The sequence below is a fragment of the Ursus arctos genome, chromosome X, assembly GCF_023065955.2.
Source record: "Ursus arctos isolate Adak ecotype North America chromosome X, UrsArc2.0, whole genome shotgun sequence".
NCBI lineage: Eukaryota > Metazoa > Chordata > Mammalia > Carnivora > Ursidae > Ursus > Ursus arctos.
Genome location: NC_079873.1, coordinates 7,640,096 through 7,661,856, shown reverse-complemented (window position 1 = coordinate 7,661,856; position 21,761 = coordinate 7,640,096). Strand labels below are relative to the sequence as shown.

The window sequence follows — 21,761 nt, the reverse complement described above, 5'->3', positions numbered from 1 at the left end:
TCCACTGCACTGGACGTTTATGATTTATGATTCGCCACTTACGGAGCATTTATTTCGGGGGAGAAGATTCTGACCAATGTCCTGACTAAAGGACGAGGGTTTAAACAGGTTAGCCAAGGTCAAAAAGGAAGTAAATTCTGAAGTTGGCATTAGAAATCTGGCCCGGGCATCCATCTTTTCAATCAGAATTAGCGTGAGTGACCAGAGGAGTCAGTTTTCCCAGGACAGTCCAGGTTAAACGGTCCCAATGCAAATACTGTGAGTGCCCCCCTCACTCGCAAAGTTTTCCACTTTCAGGACAAATTCTGTGTTCAGTCTACTGGTAGCTCCATTTGTATATTTTTCCTGGTTTATTAATTTAAAAAAGGTTCATCTATTTTTCCATTATGCAAGATAAATGGGTGACACTCATTGTGCCCTTTAAGTCTTTCTACTGATAGAAAACTTCAGTTTGATGATTGATATTTTCTGCTTGTTAATATTAGAATTTCATTCCTAGTTATACACCCAAGGGAAACAAGTGCATATATCCAAACAATGACTTACACATATTTTTTTGCAGTGTTATTCATAATAGTCCCCAAATATTTTTTTAACCCCACAAATATCCATTAAAAGCGTCTGTGGTATATTTACATGATGGAATACGATATAGCAACAAAAAAGAACAAACCACTGACACACAAAATTATGCATGAACTTTAGAAAAGTATTGCATGATAAAAAGGCACAAAGAATACCTATTGTGCAATTTAATTTATAGGCTAAAAAACACTGGACAAGGCCAATCTTCATTGATAGAAATCAGAATAGTGCTTGTATTGGAAGATGAGGGATAGGTATTAACTGGGTAGAGGCAGGGAAGCCTTCTAGGGTAATGGAAATATTCTATATCTTCGTCTGGGAGGCAGTTGCATGAATGTATATATATGTCAAAATTCATAGAGGCTTACACTTCAGATTTGAGCATTTTATTATTTATATCTCATACTATAAAAAGCCAGAGAAGAAATTGTATAAGAACCACATCTATTAAGGGGCCTCTGGGTAGCTCGGTCAGTTAAGCATCTGTCTTTGGCTCAGGTCATGATCTTGGGGTTCTGAGATGGATCCTACTCAGTGGGGAGTCTGCTTGTCCCTCTGCCTCTGCTCCTCCCCCGCTCATATGCGTGCGCGCTCTCTCTCTCAAATAAATAAGAATCTTAAAAAAAAAAAAGAACCACATCTCTTAAACATTTCTATTAAATTTCTACAGCATGACTGTCATTGATGTATCCAGAGAAGTAACCCAGCCTGTGAGTAAAAGATCGTAACTCATTCTGATTAAGAATGGGTATCTGCTTCTCTCCTCCATCCCTTCACCACATTATCCTTGTTGAGTCCTGACTGTCTCTCACCAAAGTTTGTGGTCTTGGGCGAAAATGCTGGGCAAATGAGAACCTTGTGGTGGCATCATGAGCTTGGGGCAGAGCCAGGGTGGTGTTTGAAGGTTTGGTTGGCAGGTCCTAGAAACCTGAGAGGTCGGTACTGAGTGCAGGCATCAGAACGAGGTCAGAGCTGAGCACACGAGGCCTTCTTCTCTCATTCCTTTCTCCAAACTCCTGGCTAAGGAAGGGAGAAGAGGAGAGAGTGAATTTGAGGTTGGAAGTGCACCAATTGGTTCTTTCCAAAATTTGCTGCAAAATAATGTTATAATTACAAACAGGCAGGCTCTGTTTTCATGGCAACAAAAACACACTTGCAGGCGAAAGTATGGTGGGAGCTAGGAAAGGCATATGGTTCATTAAAACAACTTTCCTTTTTTTTCACCAAAACATTTCAATGGCTTTAGAGCCAAGGAAGGTTCATAGTCAAAAGCGCCAGTGAGTTTCTTTTTATCCCACTTTTCATCTCTGCTTTTGTTCCTATTTTTTGTCTGGGTTTATATATGGGTGCTGAAGGATTTAGACCAGTGGTTCTCAATCTGGGGTGATTTTACCCCAAATAGACATCTGGAATGTCTGAAGACATTTATGATTATCAGAGCGCAGGGTTGGAGTGCTGCTGGCATCTAGTGGGTAGAAGCCAGGGATGCTGCCACGCATCCCACGGTGCACAGGATGGCACTTGATGACAAAGAATCATCCAGCCCCAAGAGTCAATAGTGCTGAGGTTGAAAAATCCTGTTTAGACTGAACCCCACATCTAGGATTAAGGGTGAAGGTGCAGGGGGTTAGGATCCAGAATCCCGCCACAGAACTAGTCTCTTAGGGATCTTTTCATTTTGCAATATTGTTCCTTAGATACGAATTGCTATCCAAGGGTTTGGGTAGATCCAGTCCTTACAGCATTTCTCAGTGACTTTGTGGGGCATTAAGACAAGCGGAGCCCCAAGAATTAGTTTGTTCTTTCTATTTTGATTCAAGATACGTTGAAGCAAACTGCTGTGGGGTTATAATGAAAGAGCAAGTTAATACTCTACAGTAATAAAACATAATCTGCTAGAGGACAGGGACCATGATAAACGAGAAGATCATTGGATGAGTCATCAGAAAACCAAGGTCCTAGTCCTGAATTGTCATGGATCTCTGATTTTGTGGTAGTGGATGGCTTGGAGACCCTTTCCAGATCTTGTCTTCCTCATTCATAAAATGAAGAAGCCAAAGTAGATCATTTCAAAATCTCTTTTAACACCAATATTCAGTAATTTGATGGGAACCAACATATTCCCCACTAAAAAATAATTGATATCTCCAACAATGAAATGACTAGAGGAATATAAAAATTGTTATGCAAGAAACTCTTCTTTTTTTAAAAAAAATATCTTATTATGCCTGTCACATAGAGTTCCTTTGTCTTTATAAAATCAAGATGCGTCTTTCTGACTTGTCAGTTTAACTGTTTGGCAAAATATGTTCCAGGTAAAGAAAAATAACTGCAGAGCTGTTTAACATTTGTTCCTAACGTTAACTTTTAAACTCTGCTTAGAAAAATAATTCTGTTCAGAAATTTGATCTGTCTGCCTTCCTTTTGTATTGCTTTTGGCTCTTCTAGAACTCAGAAATGTCAATTTGTTATTCATGTTTGCCTTCACTAATCCTTCCAAAAGAATGTGAAAAGGCCCACAGTCTTTTATATTAGGAAATAGTGGAGATTAAAACGGATTAAGTCTGAGCTTTCTTTTGCTCTGTATTGATGTAATGAGTGTTATCACAGCGTTTACGAAAGTGATGGGGTTTCTCATACTGAACTATAATTTCACTGTATGAGCATTCAGTAGGGGCACTGATACAGTTAGGCCTGGCAACTTTTCACAAGTTAAATGCCAAGATCCTGCAGCGTCCTTCTGAAATGTTGGACAAGGTGGTGGATAGGGAGGGGTTAGAGAGACAGAAGTATGTGTCAAGTCAAAGTCTTGAAGAGGGGGCAGGAAGGGAGTGGATAGACAGGCTGAGGGTTGTTGACTTGCAAAACCAGTGGGAGAGCATAGCATGGTGGGAGCATTCAGCTACTAATGAATTGGATGTAGAATTGTTTATGCGACTATCTTCTATGTGATATCTACTAATATTACCAAGAATAATAGAATGTTCTCCCTTTACATGGAAGATTCTATAGGTCTCACATCAGAAAGGAGAATGCTAGATCCAAATTACATCAAGGGTCTGGGCCAAAGTGTTCCCAAAGTGTTCTCATGACCTGAGCCGAAACCAAGAGTCGGGCGCTTAACCGACTGCAGCACCCAGGCGCCCCATTTCTTTTTTTATGAGATGGCTCATACCTTACCTTAAATGTCATACGTGATAAATGCTTCTTTAAATGTGATTGCTTGAAATTGTGAAAATTTTCTAAAATTATTTTTTGAAATTCTGATTATTTCAGGGGAGAACTTTTTGCCTAGTGATCATTTTATCACCATAACCACACTCTCCATTTTTCCTGTCATAAACAAAAAAAAAAGTAAGCATGCAAACAAATAAACATAAATAAATAAAAACAAAGATCTGTGCCCTCAAGCCTTGAAATCTTCCTTAAAGCGCATCTGTTTACTTAAAGCTTACATCTTGAAGATCACCCATGATATACTACTATGAAGGTCATGGCCTTTCCTTAGTGATCACTCAGTGCATCTGCTCCATAGCAGTCAACCTTGCTGACTAAGTCTTCCTTAGAACTGTCTTGTTATCTTTGTGATTCTCTGTTTTCCTTGTCATCTCATCTCTTTGATCACTTGGTTTTGCTTCTCTTTCCGTTTGCTTAATGTGGGCATTTGCCAATCCCTCCCTCCCTCCCTCCCTTCCTCCCCATGTATTAAATATAATCTGTGTCCCAGGAATATTGTCTGATTTCATCCTCCCAACCTGGTAATCACTTGTCATGTATGGCTTCTGATCCCTTGAAATGTGGCTCATGTGATTGAGAAACTGAACTTTAAATTTTACTCTCTTTTAAAAAATTTAAATCTTAAAATGATACTCCATTCAGTTATTGGGAAACTTTGAAAGAAGGAACTTCATTCCTTCCTTTCCTTCTTTCTTTCTCCCTTTCATAACAATACTATACTAACATGGCTTTCAGTACTTCTCCTAATTAGAGAACTTCACATACTTTTATTCATTACTGACCCATCCTTTTAGATCCATCTAGACCAGAGTTTCTCAACATTGGCACTATTGACATTTGGGTGCCAGAGAATTCTCTGTTGTGGGGCTGCCTTGTGCACAGTAGGATGTTCAGCAACACCCCTGGCATCTACCCACTAAATGCTAGAAGCACTTCCCTAGTTGTAACAACCCAGAATATCTCCAGATGTTGCCCCATGGGGCAAAGTCACTCCCAGTTGAGAACCACTGAGATAGATATTGACCAGCGGTAGGTGGTAGCAAGGAGTGGACACAGGTTTTGGAAGAGGAAAGATGGTTTTGAAAAGAAGTAGATTTTACCTAACCATGAGATTAATTGGGAGGTATTTTTCAACAGTGAGATTAATTGAACTTTCCTAACGAATTAGAAAGGAAATACATTTTTGCTTTTTCTCACAGAAGATACTTAATTTTGGAAGGTTTTTGTTTTCATACAGTTTTTTAGCTTTAAGTAGCTAAATGATAATAAAGAGAAATGGTGTCCTTAGAACTTTCATCTTAATTCTGTATTAAAGATCACTTATTCGACCATTTTTTTTTCCATGTAAGAACAATAAACTCCTTTTGCAAAGCTCTGGAACATACCCAATAACAAAGGGAAGAGTCGTGTAGTTAAAGGTTAGACAAAGTACAGGCTTAACCTTTAACATTTCGATTAGGCAAGGCAAACATTCTCCTTTAAGCCAAGTGTCTGTCTCATTAGTTTCTATCAATTTAATTTGATCAGTTTTAACTAACTTTCTAAGAATTAAATAAACTGTGTTTATATCTTTAGAGAAGACTCTAAATTTAGGACACAGAGAGCCTTGGGAAAACAAGGCAGCCATTCAGATTTTACAAGAAATTCTCGCTTCCCAGGGGATCTTTATCAAAATTGCACTCTTCAGACTAAAATTATGTAAGTGTAGGCACACAAAACAAAGAAAACTACCGTGAACGTTTGACTGGATAGTTCTGCTTCCGGAGAATTAACCTTATTTGCAATGATCTTAGCGAGGTCTGTTTGGATTTCCATTAACATTAAATCTTCATTTATATTAAAAAGACAAGCAGTGCAGCCATATACAAATTAGTTTTCTCTTGATTCTATAACATATTATCACAAACACAGCAGCTTCAAGCAACACAGACTCTCACAGCTCTGTCGGTCAGGAGTCTAAGTTGATGTGGCTGGTTTCTCTGCTCAGGGCCTCACAAGACCAAAATCTAGGTGTCAGTCACCTGGGCTCTCCTCAGGAGGCTGTGGGGAAAATCTGTTTCTAAGCTCCTTCAGGTTGTCAGGGCTCATGTGATACCACTGGCCCACTCGAACATCCAGGAAACTCTCCCTAGTTTAAGAAGAGCTGATTCACAACCTTCACGCCATCTGCAAAGCCCTTTCACAGTAGTAGGTAGTTTAGTGCTTGAGTGGGTAACCAGGACACAGGAAGCTTGAAGGGACACTATAGATTTTTGCCTACCACAGCCTAGGCATCTATATGTACAGCAAAATCTTTCCCAACTCATTCCTAGTCATAATGTCGTCACCTCTTCCATCAAACAGGTAAGCACTATTACTAATTTCTTGTTAGCACTATTACTAATTTCTTGTTATCCTTCCAGAGTTTCTTTATGCATATGAATAAGGTATAAATATATACATTCTACTTTCCTCCCTTCTTTTATAAAACATAGCCTTCTATACGTAGCATTTTTCACCTTACTCTTTCAAGTATGACCATATCTTCGAGAACTTTCCACATTGGTATGTATAGAACTTCCTCGGGGCACCTGGGTGGCACAAAGGTTAAGCGTCTGCCTTCGGCTCAGGGCGTGATCCCGGCGTTATGGGATCGAGCCCCACATCAGGCTCCTCCGCTATGAGCCTGCTTCTTCCTCTCCCACTCCCCCTGCTTGTGTTCCCTCTCTCACTGGCTGTCTCTATCTCTATCGAATAAATAAATAAAATCAAAAAAAAAAAAAGAACTTCCTCATTCTTTTTCACTGCTTTAAGGTAGTCAACCATCATTTATTTAGCCAGCTTACCAGGAGTGTGCTGTAGGGTGGTTTCCTGCCTTTCGCTACAACAAATGGTGGTGAAACAAATGCATTATTTCACATATGTGCTGATGTGTTTATAGAATGAATTTCCAGAAAGGGAATTTGTAATTTCAATGGATACCACCAAATTGCCCTCATGAAAGAATGAACCAGCCTACCCTCCTTGCTGTAGAAGCACTTGTGTGGTACTTTTGTACAACGTTACTAGCACAGAGTATTGTGACTTTCAGATTTGGGCCAGTCTAGTAGTTGTAAACTGGTGTTTCCATTTGCATATCGTGCTGCAATGTATTTGAACTTTATGAGCTCAAACGTGTTTTGTCAAACAGTGTAATGCTTTAAAAGTACATTTTTCCTTCGTGTCCCACCAGAGTCACCAAAAGAAGTATGTGTTTCTTAGAATAGAATATTATTCAGCTAGAAAAAGGAAACAGAGTACTGATACATACTACAACATGCATGAGCCTTGAAAACATTATGGTAAGTGAAAGAAGCCGGCTACAAAGGGCCATATATTATATGATTCCATTTATATGAAAAGTATAGGATAGGCAAATCCATAGACACAAAAAGCACATTAGTGGTTACTTAGGGCTGGAGGGAGCGTGAGAAGTGCCTACTAATGGGTATGGGGTTTCTTTCTAGGGGAATAAAAATGTTCTCAAATTAGATAGTGGGGATGGTTGCACAGCATCATAAATCTGCTGAAAACCACTGAATTGTACTTTTAAAGAGTGGATTTTATGGTGTGTAAGTCGTCTTTGAAAAAACAAGTCTAGTCCTTACCGTTTGTGTGACATGGGCATATGAATTATTGAAACTGCCTGAACCACAAATGTCTCTCTTCTATAAAACAGAGGAGAGCTCCCACCAGGCATGATGGAAGGAGGAAAGTTGATGATGTTTGTGGAGCCCCTGCATATGGCCTGCCCTTGACACATGGGAATACACTGCCCTCTTCCCTCCCTGCCCAAATTCCAGAGAGGGGCCCCATGAGAACACTAAGGGACTGGTACCCTCAGGGGAGTAAGGAGCACCAAGGAAAAGGACTGAGAACTGCCCAGTCACCCTTCCCTGATTGGACTCTTTTTTCACAAACTGGTTTGGTCTCAGAAATGCCATGCTGGAGTAGAATCAGGAATAGCTCTCTGGAAGGATGACACATTCATCAAAGGTCAAGTGTATGGAATCTGCAACAATAGCATGACTAAAATGATATGCTTTACTCTTCCTTAAATTTTGGCATCTGTTTTTTTGTTTTGTTTTGTTTTGTGTTTTGTTTTTTTTAGCCATGTGGTTGCCAACCGTATAAGACAAATAACTTAAGAGAAACTCTTAGAAACTCAAAATGTAAGGTTCTCCAAAAGAAATTGAGATGCAGTTTTCACGTGAAGGGAAATGATTAACTTGATTGATTTGGGCAGGGGGTGGTTCTTTCTCAGTGTGGAGGAAAACAGATAGTGTACATTGTTAAATGATTTCCAAGACATTGATTTACTTAGCAAACATTTACTGAATGTCTACTTTGTTCAAAGCATTGTGTTAGGCGTTCTTGGGGAATAAAGAATTAGACACAGTCCTTGAACAGAAGGAAGAAGGGAAACCTATGTTTTTGGAGAGGCTGTGACTTATTTAAGTCCCACAATAGCCCTGGGAGATGAGAATTACATTATTATTCTCCCAAGTTTTTTAAAAATTTTATTTCTTTATTTCCAAATTATGTATACTTTTTTCTCTTCAAATACCATATGATAATGACAGAGTAAGATATTAACAAGTACTCACACTTCACTTTAGGAACACAGTTCATTTTTAGCCCAAATTATTTTAAGGCAAACACATTGAAAATCTGTATTTTATGTCTGTAGCACTATTGACCTATTCATTTCAATCCATTTTCCTGTTATGTCAGAATTTCACTATGAGTTCTTTATTTTCCAGACATTGTACATCTCCTGAACAATCATTGTTTCACTTTGATTTATAAACACGGTGAGATACATTTAGAAGTCTTCTTGATATCAAACATTTGGATATTAACCCTACTGACTGAGGCCTATTATTCATATTGTGTGAATTTGTTATACCAAATTTTTTGGTATTAAGGGAATTGAACTTGTTAAAAAGTGTATAGTGAGCAACGAAGATTCAAATCTAGATCATCCTGACTCATACATGTACTTTCTTTTTACTGCACCATATTGCTTCTCTTATTTTAACTTCTTTGTAATTTCTTTAAGATATTTCCATAAATTGGGACTTCGAATGTAATCTGGCAATATCATTGAAATGGTTTGTGTATTTCACATACGTGTAAATTCATAGATTGAAAATACAATTTTTGAGGTTAATATATTTAATGTTTTTAAAATATAGATCTTTGTACTTTATATACACATGCAGTTAATTTAAACAAAAAGTAAATAGTTATATGAAAAAAATCTATCTTTTCCACAAGGATTATATTTCTACAAGAGCTTAGTTCTGTATTTATTTGGCTAGAATAATGTTAAACATTTTTAAATAGGCAAGATTTTTTTTCCCAAAAAAATTTTGACATCTCCACCATCTACACCAAGTCAGTTGTTGTTTTTTAGTAACTTTTCCCTTTTATGCTTCTTTCTCTTCATCCATGGACCTCAATTGCCAACAAAAATTGTTGGGACTATTCTGTAACAAGAATGTATTAGTGTCAGCAGCAGAAGGCACCTAATTCTGTTTTCAATAATGAGAAAGCATATGATAAAGGTTCTACATTGATGAAAGTAATATTTTATAACCAACTATGGAGACATACATGGAGAGATTATTACCTGAAGGCAGATCCAGTTCTTTGGGGGTAAGAGTACTATGGCCTGTGATGATCGGCTCATGAAAAACTTTCATTTCAATGAGCTGCACAGACCATTTAATTCAGTAAACATTTAGTGAGTGCCTATTACATAAATGACACAGTTCTCTGGGACTCATGGGAAGAGTGGCTTTATTTCCCAAGACAAAACAAAGAATATTTTATATTTATGAAGACATTGGTATAGGGTATGTGGAATCTGCATGATCTCAGAGAATTCCTGTTAACGTCATTATATCTATTATGTTTCCTGTGTGTCTCTAAAAGACAGAACAATTGAATATTCTTTCTCACATGAAAACTTCTGGATTTTGAAGGCAGGGAAACACTGTAAGAGGAAAATAGAGAAGATAGGGATTTCTAGCTTTGGAGATCTAAAGGAAAAAAACTAGAGAATGATTTATCCTGGGTGGCTTAGAAGGTGCTTACCTGCATGCAGGAGGGGAGGGGAGCTTATGACCCCTCTTTATGTGCTTCAGTGACCACAACTAATAGACGGACCGAAGTAGAGGAATATGCAGAGGGCATGGGACCCCGGGGACATGGAGAGGATGTGGATGTGAGAAGGAGAAAGGGCACTGATTTTGAATCAAAAGAGAATAAGCGAGGTAGCTGAAGATGAAAGACAAGTTGAAAGGCTGGAGATTATCCCAATCTTCTCAGAAAAGGCAGCCTCATCCAAGAGTGAAGTGGGTGGAGGTAGATTTGGAAGCCCAGACAGAGTAGAAATATTTGTAGCATCTGCTACTAAGTCACTGGTGAGAAAGCTTAAAGGAAGAAAAAGTCTAAAATCCAGAGATTTAGAAATGTTCTTAACTAGTTTGGGATCGCTCCAACATCACTCAGAAACTGACAAGCAGGAATGAGAAAGTCCATTATCGGGACAGAAGTCGATCAAGGTTGGGGACTGGCAAGGCAGGAATCCTGGAAGGTCCCTAATGAGAGGAATTCTAGGGTGAGATAATGGGCAAAACCGAAATTATTGACTATTGGCACTGTCAGTACTGGGTCAAAAGGCCATTCAGCTGCATGGGTGGTATATTAGTTTCCTCTCACTGCTGTAGCAAATTACCACAAACTTAGTGAATTAAATAAAAACTAATTTATTATCTTACAGTTCTGGAGGTCAGAAGTCCAGAATGAGTTTCACTGGACTGAAATCATGGTGTCAGCAGGGCTGGTTCCTCTGGATGGTCCAAGGGATAATCTGTTTCTTGCCTCTTCCAGCTTCCAGTGGCTACTGACATTCATTGGCTCATGGTTATATCACTCTAGTCTCTGTCTGACTGTGGTCCTCCCACTTCCCTCTTAGTCTGAGAACCTTCATGATTACATTGGGCCCACTGGGATAATCCAGGAGCCTTCTTCCATCTCAAGATCCTTAATTTAATCACATCTGCAATTCCATTTTGCCATTTGGGAGGCCACGGTCCATCTGACCACAGCTGATGATTCATTGGGAAAGCAGGGAGGAATCAAGGAAATGGGTGTCATGATAGGGAAGGAGTTTGAGATCACAGTTTGAGATCTTGGTAGCAATAAATGGTCAGGTGTATTATGATGCTTCCTTAGAGGGTTAGTGCTGAAGAACTGAGTACTTACCGCTATGAAGGACAAGGATCTATGAGGTGTGGTATCAGAAAGGGCTTCAGTAGGGTTGTTAGAGCCTTAAAGGATGATGGCCGCTGAAAGGAAAGACTGTGGTAAATGCCCTGTGTCTTAAAGGACCTGGCAAGGGATCCTAGGATGTAACAAAGGTGAATAGCAAAGAAGAGATGTGCAAGCATATGGTAAAAGACTGAAAAACTAGGAATATTATTGCATGTTGATGGTGGGGTAGGAACCTAGGCACTGCAGAGGAGAGTAGGGCATGTTCATTGCCTTCCAGTCATTCTACCCATCCCTGAGTCATGGGGGGTGCAACAAGAAGCAAGCTACCTACCTTTGGAAAGGTCAGGAAGGGAGTTGAAGATTTAGGGATATGTTATCAGTAGACTGTGGACCCCACAATGATAGGAGTGAAGTAATCTTTTGGGGGCTGGGACTAGAATAATTCTGGACAGCCAGGAGAATTTTGTGGCGATCAGAGTGGGAAGACGTTTCACTTTATAGTACTGAGTGCAAATACATGAGACAGTGCCTTTTGTTCCTAGAAGGAGAAGGCCAGCACATTCTTTTGCCAAATATTTACCATAACAGAGATGCATGTGAATAAAAAATGCCTATGTATTTTTTTATTGACCCTTGACACTTACAAAGCTTCTTCACAAACTACCATTTCTTTGAATCCTCTACTTGTGCTGTAGATATTTGTGTCATTCTTTTACAGATGAGGCCCCTGGGCTCAGAGGGACAGCAGGACCAACCGCAGTCCATGTGGCTAAAAAAAATGGCAGAATCGGGTTGACTCCCCAGTTTTTCTAATACAAGTCTAATCTTTCTTTCTTTTTTAAAATCTGCATCTAGAAAGGAGAGTGGCCTGAAAAATATCGGCACAGTTGAAGGGAGTGTGAGAAAAATAAGGGAAGTTTATTAAACCACCAGATAATTTAAAAATTGCTGTTCAACAAAAAAGGAAGGAGGTGGTTAAGAGAATTTTTTAAACTTAGAAGTAGATATGAAAATGATACTGTAAAATCTTAGAGGAAAAATGTATTGCCCTGTGAACCACTGTTGTGTTGACTTGTCCATTCTGTGGTGAATCCTGAAAGAATTGGCTTAAAATTTTTCCATGTGGTATGGACATTGCAGTTCTGGCTTCCAAGATGACTATATCATTTTGGAATTTCAAGTGACAGAAAGACAGGACAAACTCCCAAGCGAAGCAGAGTTGAGGTTGTTCTTACAAATTCTTGAATGGGAAAAACTGCAGAGTGATTGAGGGAGGGAGGGAGGGAGGGAGTGAGTGAGTGTGTGTGTGTGTGTGTGTGTGTGTGTGTGTGGTGTTCCTAACGGCTATTTAATTGGGTGCCTAGAAATCACTTTTCTCCCAAATTAAAGTGCCCTGGTTACAAAGTCTTTGGGATAATTGAGTCTGTTTGGGGGCCAACTAAAAGGAAAATCAAATAGGGTGGAAATATAACACTCCCTCTTTCTAGAATTTTAGCTTAAAAGTTGTGAATACTGTGTAAATGCATAATTTCTTTTAGCCAGATCTTGAGAGGCTATCATTTAGCTAAACGTTTAAACATTTTCCTAATGTTTTTATTTTCAATTTCTGGTAAAGATATGGAACAAGAAGGGAGGCAAAGAAGAGTTGAAAGAAGAGAGGGTTTTACACACAAGTGAAATTTTTTTCTGTAATTATCATGAAAAGAAAATTAAACATTGTCAGAGATTAGAGAAACAAATTCTTTCAGGTGACTTTTTTTTTTTTGGCCTTTCAACAAAATATTTTACCTCAACTCAATTATTCTGCTGATGTTTATGTGAAGTACTGTGGAGGAATTTTAAATTTTATTTCTGCCAGTAATTTAATTATATGTCATAAGAGTTAGTTTATTTTAGCTCAACTAGTGATGAATACTTTCAGCTTAGGAATAAATCAGAGTTAAAAGATGGCAGGGTAGGGGGATTACTCATTTAGGACATTTTTAACTTTTTCCTGTGTCCGACTTAGAAGGTGTACCTCCAAAGGAGACCAAATGCAGTAAGCACCTGTAATGGATTTTAAGCATGGGCAAAAATCACTCTGTGTTGCTGGAGGAAATGAGGAACCCAGTGAAAGGGTTGCAAATCATATTAATGTTGTATTTTCATGTTCAGATAGAGATTCTGGTTGACAAGCAACCAGAGATCATTACCAAACACTTTAAACCTGCAATTCTTTGTGAATGCATGAGCACTCTCTTTAATGGAAAAATGATGCATCAATTGCCAGGAGACTGGCTTCCAGAAATGCATTTCCCAATTGCTACAGGGATGAAATGGTATATATCATAGAAGACATGTTGCTAGAAGGAAGGGAGGGATATCATGCTACACATTCCAAAAGGAATATGGAACTATTACGTGGGGAATAGGCTTTCAGGCTAGGAAATACGAAGACTACATAAAACATCGCCAGACACTCAACCAGCCTGAATGATTATGCTAGTCTCTGGAAAAAACTGAAGCGCAAAAGGCTTTCTCGGTTCAGCGAGTAACCGCAATAACATAAAAGAGTCATGTAAACCAATTGGTTCTCTTTTAATTTTGTGAATAGGGACACCGGTGTTGACTATGTTTGTCTTGCAGAATTGCCTCTTCCTCCCTCCTCCTTGCCTTCCCCTTGCCATCATCGTCTTAGCTCAATAGTTACTCAGCTGTGGAGGGCCAGTCTATTGCCTTCACTCCCATTTGCCCCCATCATAGCTGTAGCTAGACAAGCCCAGGTTCCAAGGGCCCCTTTTCTCATATCCTGTGTGTGGCAGCTTTGGCATCATACATAAAACACGTGAGTGCCGACTTCTTTTTTCTAAAAAGGAAAGCATTGACTTTGCAGGATTATTGTGAGCAGAAGATAAGGTAAAGGTATGTAAAGTGCCGACCGTAGAGGCTGGCATATTTGATCAATAATATATGTTGATAATAAAATTTTGAATGCCACCAGTCTTCCACTTGGAACGCGTGCAGTCTTCCTTCCACTCTTTCTTACCTTCACTCTTATTTCATGTTGAGGACATTCCCAACCCACTTGTCTGCCGGTTTCTCAACCTCCAGCACTTCACGGGCTTCATCTTCGCCTCACCTCTCATGCCTGTCCCGGCCACCACCATCACTCAAAGCTGTCCTGTTCCGAATAATCACCTGCCTTCTTCCACGTCTTCCATGTAGTCCATATATCGACTCAGTTGTCGGAGTAATGCACACAGGGCACTCTTGCTATTGCTATTTTAGAGAGAAGGAAACCGTGGCACAGCAAGACAGTATGATTTGTCCGAGGTCACGCTACCAGGAAGTGGCAGAGTCCAGATTCCAAAACAGCATTAATGGTGGCTGGGGCTGTAGTCTTAATCGCTGTATCCTGCTTCCTTTCATGGAGTAATGCACTCTTGGGACATATTCTGCAGTGTTCACAGACCTGTGGTTCCTCATCCACCTCCACCCCAGGCTGCCCTCTCCTCCAGTCATCTCATTTAATACCTTCATCTGGGCCCCATATCACTCTTCAAAGGCCTGGAAACCTCCAAGAGCATCAGTTTATGTATGTGGCTACTCCCTCTCTAGTCTCTTGCACCCCACTTCCCTCTCCTTTCCATCTCTCTTACATCTCTCAGTGACGTGACGTCTCTGAATTCTGTATCACGTCTCTGAATTCTGAATCACCTTTGTATTTCCCATAGCCCACTGCTCCTAACATACAACAGAACCCCACCCCAGCCCTTAAAGAAGCCACCTCTGCCTCCTCATTTTTTACACCAGTGACTACACTATTTGTCTAGTAACCTCCTTTAAAGCCTTGGCCCTCTCTGTCCTCAGCATTCCATGTGTTTCCAACCTGATCGTTCTACCTCTGGTTGTCTCCTCACCTCTGCTCAGGCCGTTCCATTCCTGCTGCTATCACTTGGGTTCCCACACTTACTCACTCCCCATTTCCTCATTGTCCTGACAGTGTTTCTGCTCCTTAAGCAGCAGTATCTCTACCCCCATCTGTCCTCTTCACTTCTCCTATCTGTCCCCATTATCCTTCTAAAGCCTACTGTGCTCAGAAACTCAGATATTGCCAACTCCTCCCCTTCAAGAGAGACAGAAGCTTGTTTTTAGGGAACACGGAGGACAGGACCTAAAATCAGTTCACAGAGATTGGCACTCTTTGCTAATCCAGAAGGCAAGTGGGCCTCATGGTTTCAGAAAAAGCTGAAGGGTCAGAAAAAACTATCTCCGTGAACTATAGGGGACAGGAAGTAAAATGAATCTCCACACACTTACTGTTTATGTAACTGGAGATATAATTTTGCCAAATGTGTATTTTGAATATTAAATTGAAAATCAGTCTTTAGAAAAGCTGGAAGAGCAGAACACACATAGAGTGGGGTCACATAAAATTATTTTGGTAGTTTTCACTCAGCAGTAAGTTAGCAGATATCCAGTTCAAACTGGCACCTGGGTGGTTTTGTATCACATATTTAACATAAAAATGTTGAGTATAAATCCCTCTGGATCAAATGTGGAGTGATTCAGGAAAGCTCTGTATGTACAGCGAATATGTTTGATACAAGGAAATAAATGTGTGATGTGAACTAGTGAATGGGGGATGGTTAGATTGCTAAAATGGAGTGTTAATTTCACGACAAAGTAGAGTATGCTAGTAAAATTTTTAACATCAGAGAAACAGAAGGTGGACTGTCATTAACTTCTCTTTGTCCTGTAGGACTGCATTCAAGGGTCAACTTTCCTCGGATGTATCTTCTGCTTTCTAGCCCCAGGCTGAATTACTTGAGTGCTTGTCTCCTGGAGACCTACCTTTGTAGGACTATGTGCATCTCTTTTTGTGCTACTGATCACAGACTTTCATTACTTTTGATTTTCTTGGCTGCTTTACCTTCTAGATTTGTACCATACAATATGGCAGCCATTAGGTACATGAGGCTATGTAAACTTAAATGAATTAAAATTAAATTAAGAATTCTGTCCCCAAGTTGCAATAGCCACGTTTCAAGTACTCATTAGCCACAGGCGGCTAGTGCCTAGTGGCTACATTGTATTGGACAGTACAGACATAGAACATTTCCATCATTGCAGAAAGTTGCCGGACACTGTTGATAGCCTCTGATCCCCTGAAGGGATTGATATTGCCCTTTTTATTTCTATATTCCCTACACCTAGAACGTATCAGGAGCTCAATAAATAATTGTGGGATGAATAAGTACAGGAAGTTCAAACACTGAGATGAGAGAAAATAATTTATAATCCATTATTATTTTGAAGCCATGTTTTCAAGTTTCTGTCATTTGTTAGGTTGCTCTGGTGAACATTTGATTGTAATTAGAGATGATGGATTAAAGACAAAATTTCCTGAATTATGTGCAAGATTGGCAAATATGTGTGCGTTCTAGTGGTCTGAGCTCCAAAGGCATTGCTTTCCCCAAGGATTAATGGATATCATCTCTGGGTATATTGCCATCCAGCTGTGAGGTTTGCCTGCAGAAATTTGTTAATAAAGGACATTTCTCTTGTAAAATCTTCAAAATGTAAGACTGTTTGCTTTCCTTTTGGAGCATCAGGTTACCAAGTGTAGCAGTACAGTTACCCTATGCTTTTTTTGTATTTTGGAGGAGTAATTTGAAAGCTGATCTTGGAGGAGATGGGAGATAAATGCATCCAGGAAGTAGTATCAGATAAGAGGTTTTAATGGCATGCATTCAGAATCAGGACATTCTCAATTGGGCCGACTTAAACCACAAAGAGAAGTATTAGCTCACATAAGGATACATCCATAGACGGAGCATGTTCAGGGCGTTGGATTCTGTGACTTTATGATGTCAGCAAGGATCCAGGTTCTCAACTCTACTCGCCTGGGTCATCTTAATGATTGGTTGAACTTCAGGTAAGATGGCAACAGGGGTTCCAGGCATCACCTATAGACAACAGAGAGACAGTTTCTCCTGTTGCTCTTCCAGAAGAATTAGGAAACCTTTCCCAGAAGCGTCTACCTGATTTCCTCTCATTTCTCATTGGCTATAATAAGGTCATATACCCATTCTCTGTCCAGTCACTGAGAGGACTAATGTATTACCCCCAATCAATCAGGTCTATGGGTGGAGCTAAAAAATAGATTCAGCCTCCCTCACATGAGACACATGACGGCCTGAGAGTAAGGGATGTTTGAATGAAATGGTGCTCCCTTAGCAAGGAAGTAAGGAAAACCTGTTGGATAGTTAACTAACAATTTCTGCTAATAGATTACCCAATATTTTAGAATATATGACATAGGATTCTTTTAAACCTCGGTTGAAAAATAGTCCACTGATGGTCCATTTATGGTCACCCCAGAATCTTTGGCAAGTCAGTAAATTCACCAATAGTGTCATGCCAACTAAGTCTTGAATTCATAATTTGGCTAATACCGTCTCTTATATTCAATGGAAAATAATGAATTATAAGATTTAGGTTCATATTCAAGCAACCAAGTTTAGGAAAATGGCATGAACAAACCCACACCCCATTTCTTTTATCTCCAAATTAAAAAATATAAGTCACACTCTCTTCATCTCGACTCAACTTCTGGAATTATGGGAAATTATTCAAAATTTGGGCTAGTGGTTCTCATTGATGGTGCGGTTGGAGAGGACCATGGCTATCAGAATCTCTTTGGCGAGCTTCTTTACATACCTCCTTTACCTTTCTTCCCACCCCCTTTTCAATATGTCCCTGCTCTCTCCCTGATGGTGAGAGTAAATTTTGGTGAAACAGTTATCTTTTCCTAATATTCTAGTTCTTTCAAAAAATTTTTCCACATGATGTGTAAAAAAGTGAATCTTAAAACAGTAAATGAAAAAAAACAGTAAATGTCCACAGATTGTGGGATCATTATTTATTGAGCACTTACTATGTACCAAGCATGGTGCCAGGTCATTTAGTACTCCTTTAATCCACATAGAAATTCTCTGTGGAGCAACTCATCCCTGGGTTATAACTCAGGCACTCAGACTCAAGTTTTGAGAGAACTGCTAGAGGGTTCCCCTGTTAGTAAGTAGGAGAGCTGGGACTCAAAACCACAGCTCTCTGTATCCAAAGACAGCCCTCTTCTCACTAAATCATTGATATGCTATTCTGAGAGTGATATTTTAAGCTTGTGTATAGTGAAGTGTAGCATTCCCAAGGTCATGATTTGAGAGCTGGTAGTGGGATCATAGCAGGCCAGTGGACAGAACCCCAGCCTTGAGCTTGTTATTGATGAAATATGAGGCCTTGGGCAAAATATTTAACATCCCTAGGCCTCTCTTCCACACAAAGATTCTACTAGATCAGGGGTTGGCAAACCATGGCCGTTGAACCAAATCTGTCTCGTTACCTGTTTCTGTTTTGTTTTGGTTTTATAAATAAAGTTTTTGTAAATAAAGTTTTATTGGAACACAGCCATGCCCATTTGTTTACACATTGTCTATAGCTGCTTTCCCCATGCAACATCAGGGTTAAGTAGTTGTGACAGAGACCGTATGGCCAGCAAACCCTCAAATATTTACTATCCAATGTTTACGGAGAACATTTGCTGACCTCTGTATTAGATCAGTGATCCTCAACTTTGGTATTACCTTAGAACATTTAAAAACCACTGATGTCTGAATCCCACTCCCAGGAATTTTTACATAATTGGTCTGGGATGGGGCACAGGCATTGCTAGATCTTTTTGAAAATCACCCCAGGTAAATCCAATGTATAGCCAGAAATTCTCCAAGTGGAACATTCTATGAGTCCATGAAGATGTAGATGTTCAGAGAACATTCTTTCTTAAACTAGTAAATAGCCATATCAAAACTTGAATAATCTGAATTCAGATCTCCAAAGCATGGGCTTTTTACTACCACGTACTAGCTAGTTACTAACTTCTCTGAACCGCTGTCTCTTCATCTACAAAATGGGGATAATAGACTTTTTCCTGCCTGCCTCAATGATCAAATTAGAACGGAGTATCCAAATGTACCTTGAAAACTGTCAAGTGTTAAATAAATATAAATACCTAAGTTTGGGGAAACAGTTTTTGGAATCACTGGAAGAGATTTTAAAACTATGGACGTTGTTATTTTTATTCTAAACTTGGTAGGAAAAATAGGGCTTAAATACGTATTTTCCAAGTTTTATTCGATTTCCTGTTTTCAAATCTCCAGATGGATGAACAGCATATACCTCTTCTTTCTACAGTACTTGCAGTATTCCTACATGAATATTTTTGTATGGCCTTGGCAGTCTTCATTTATCCTACCTTGTTACCTTTCATGGGGTCTTTCTAATCATTCTCCAACCATTAGCTTCCCATGCCTTATTTATGGCTCTGTGCCTCTGAACAGACGCCAGTGACTATGAAAGCTTTCCAATGGTTTGGACATTTTTTCCCATTTTCTCCTTAATGAAGTGCCTGGATCTGTCTACATTTTTCCAAGCATGATCTCATTGGCATCTTCTAGAGAGAGGGTCATCTCTTCACAACCATGCAATGAAGCCTGTGATGAGTGTGGCCTAAACCATAACGTGGCCATTGACATTGGTATGATTTGATCTTTCTTCTCTTACTCTTATCATGAATTTCCTTATCTCTTGGTTTCATTTTTTCTTAGACGTAAGCATTTTCACTGTAGTGTTAGTGAACTTTTTTAACATTGAATTTTTGTTTGTTTTCACTTTAACAGCAACTGTAATTTTCCTGTTACTAATTATGATCTACATATTATATTTGCAGTTGGCAAACTATGGCCTGTGGGCCAAATCCAACAGCCACCTAATTTTTTTTTTATTTGAGTATAGTGGACTCACCATGTTACATTAGTTTCAGGTGTACAACTTAGTGATTTGACAAGTTTATACATCATGCTGTGTTCACCACAAGCATAGCTACCATCTGTCCCATTACATCACTATTACAGTGTCATTGACTCTATTCTTCATGCTGTGCCTTTTATTCCCATGGCTTATTTATTCCATAACTGGAAATCTGTAGCTCCCACTCCCCTTTGCCCATTTTTCCCATCCCCTCACCTCCTTCCCCTCTGGCAACCACCAGTTTGTTCTTTGTATTTATAGGTCTGATTCTACTTTTTAATTGTTCATTCTTTTTATTTTTATTCATCTGGGGTTTTTTAGATTCCACTTATGAGTGGAATCATATGGTATTTGTCTTTTTCAGTTTGATTTATTTCACTTGGCATAATACGCTCTAGGTCCATCTATGGTGTCGCAATGTACAATCTCATCCTTTTCATGGCTGTATAATATTCCATTAGGTGTATATACTACATTTCCCTTATGTATTTGTCTATCAGTGGACACTTAGGTTGCTTCCATATCTTGGCCATTGTAAATAATGCTGCAGTAAACATAGGGTGCATATATCTTTTTGAGTTAGTATTTTTATTTTCTTTGGGTAAATACCCCATAGTGGAAATATTGGATCATATGGTATTTCTATTTTTAATTTTTTGAGGAACCTCCATACTGTTTTCCACAATGGCTGTACCAGTTTACATTCCCATGAACAGTGTACGAGGGTTCCTTTTCTCTACCTCCTCATCAACACTTGCTATTTGTTGTCATTTTGATTTTAACCGTTCTGACAGGTGTAAGGCGATATCTCATTGTGGTTTTGATTTGCATTTCCCTGATGATTAGTGATGAACATCTTTTCACGTGTCAGTTGGCCATCTGTATGTCTTCTTTGGAAAAATGTCTATTCAGGTTCTCTGCCCATTTTTAAATCAGATCTTTTGTTTTTTTTGGTGTTGAGTTATATAAGTTCTTTATAGATTTTGGATATTGACCCCTTATTGGATATATCATTTGCAAATATCTTCTCCCATTCAGTAGGTTCTCTTTTGTTGATGGTTTCCTTTACTGTGCAAAAGTTTTTTTTAATTTTGATGTGGTCCCAATAGTTTATTTTTGCTTTTGTTTTTCTTGCCTTAGAACACATATCTAGAAAAATGTCACTATGGCTGATGTCAGAGAAATTACTGCCTGTGGTCTTTTCTAGGAATTTTATGGTTTCAGGTCTCACATCTAAGTCTTTCATCCATTTTGAGTTTCTTTTCGTATATGGTGTTAGAAAGTGGTCCGGTGGGCAGCATGTGGCTGTCCAATTTTCCCAGCACCTTTTGTTGAAGAGACTGTCTTTTCCCCATTGTATATTCTTGCCTCCTTTGCCATAGATTAATTGACCATATAAACATGACTTTATTTCTGGGCTCTCTATCCTGTTCCATTGATCTATGTGTCTCTTTCTGTGCCAGTACCATACTCTTTTGATTTCTGCAGCCTTGTAGTATATCTTAAAATCTGGAATTGTGATACTTCCAGCTTTGTTCTTCTTTCCCAAGGTTGCTTTGGCTATTTGGGGTCTTCTGTGGTTCCATACAAATTTTAGTATCGTTTGTTCTACTTTTGTGAAAAATACTGTTGGTATTTTGATAGAGATTGCATTTAATCTGTAGATTGCTTTGGGTAATATGCACATTTTAACAATATTAATTCTTCCAATCCTTGAGCATGGAATATGTTTCCATTTTTTGTCTGTCATCTTCAATTTCTCTCATCAATGTTTTATAGCTTTTGAAGTA

At 39.1% G+C, this 21,761-nt stretch overlaps 1 protein-coding gene across 3 annotated transcripts in view; it reads left to right on the top strand.

Moving 5' to 3' along the window:
• Positions 1 to 21,761, top strand: part of MID1 (midline 1) — a 569,906-nt gene that overhangs the window by 102,366 nt on the left and 445,779 nt on the right. The gene's annotated exons all lie outside the window — the stretch shown is intronic.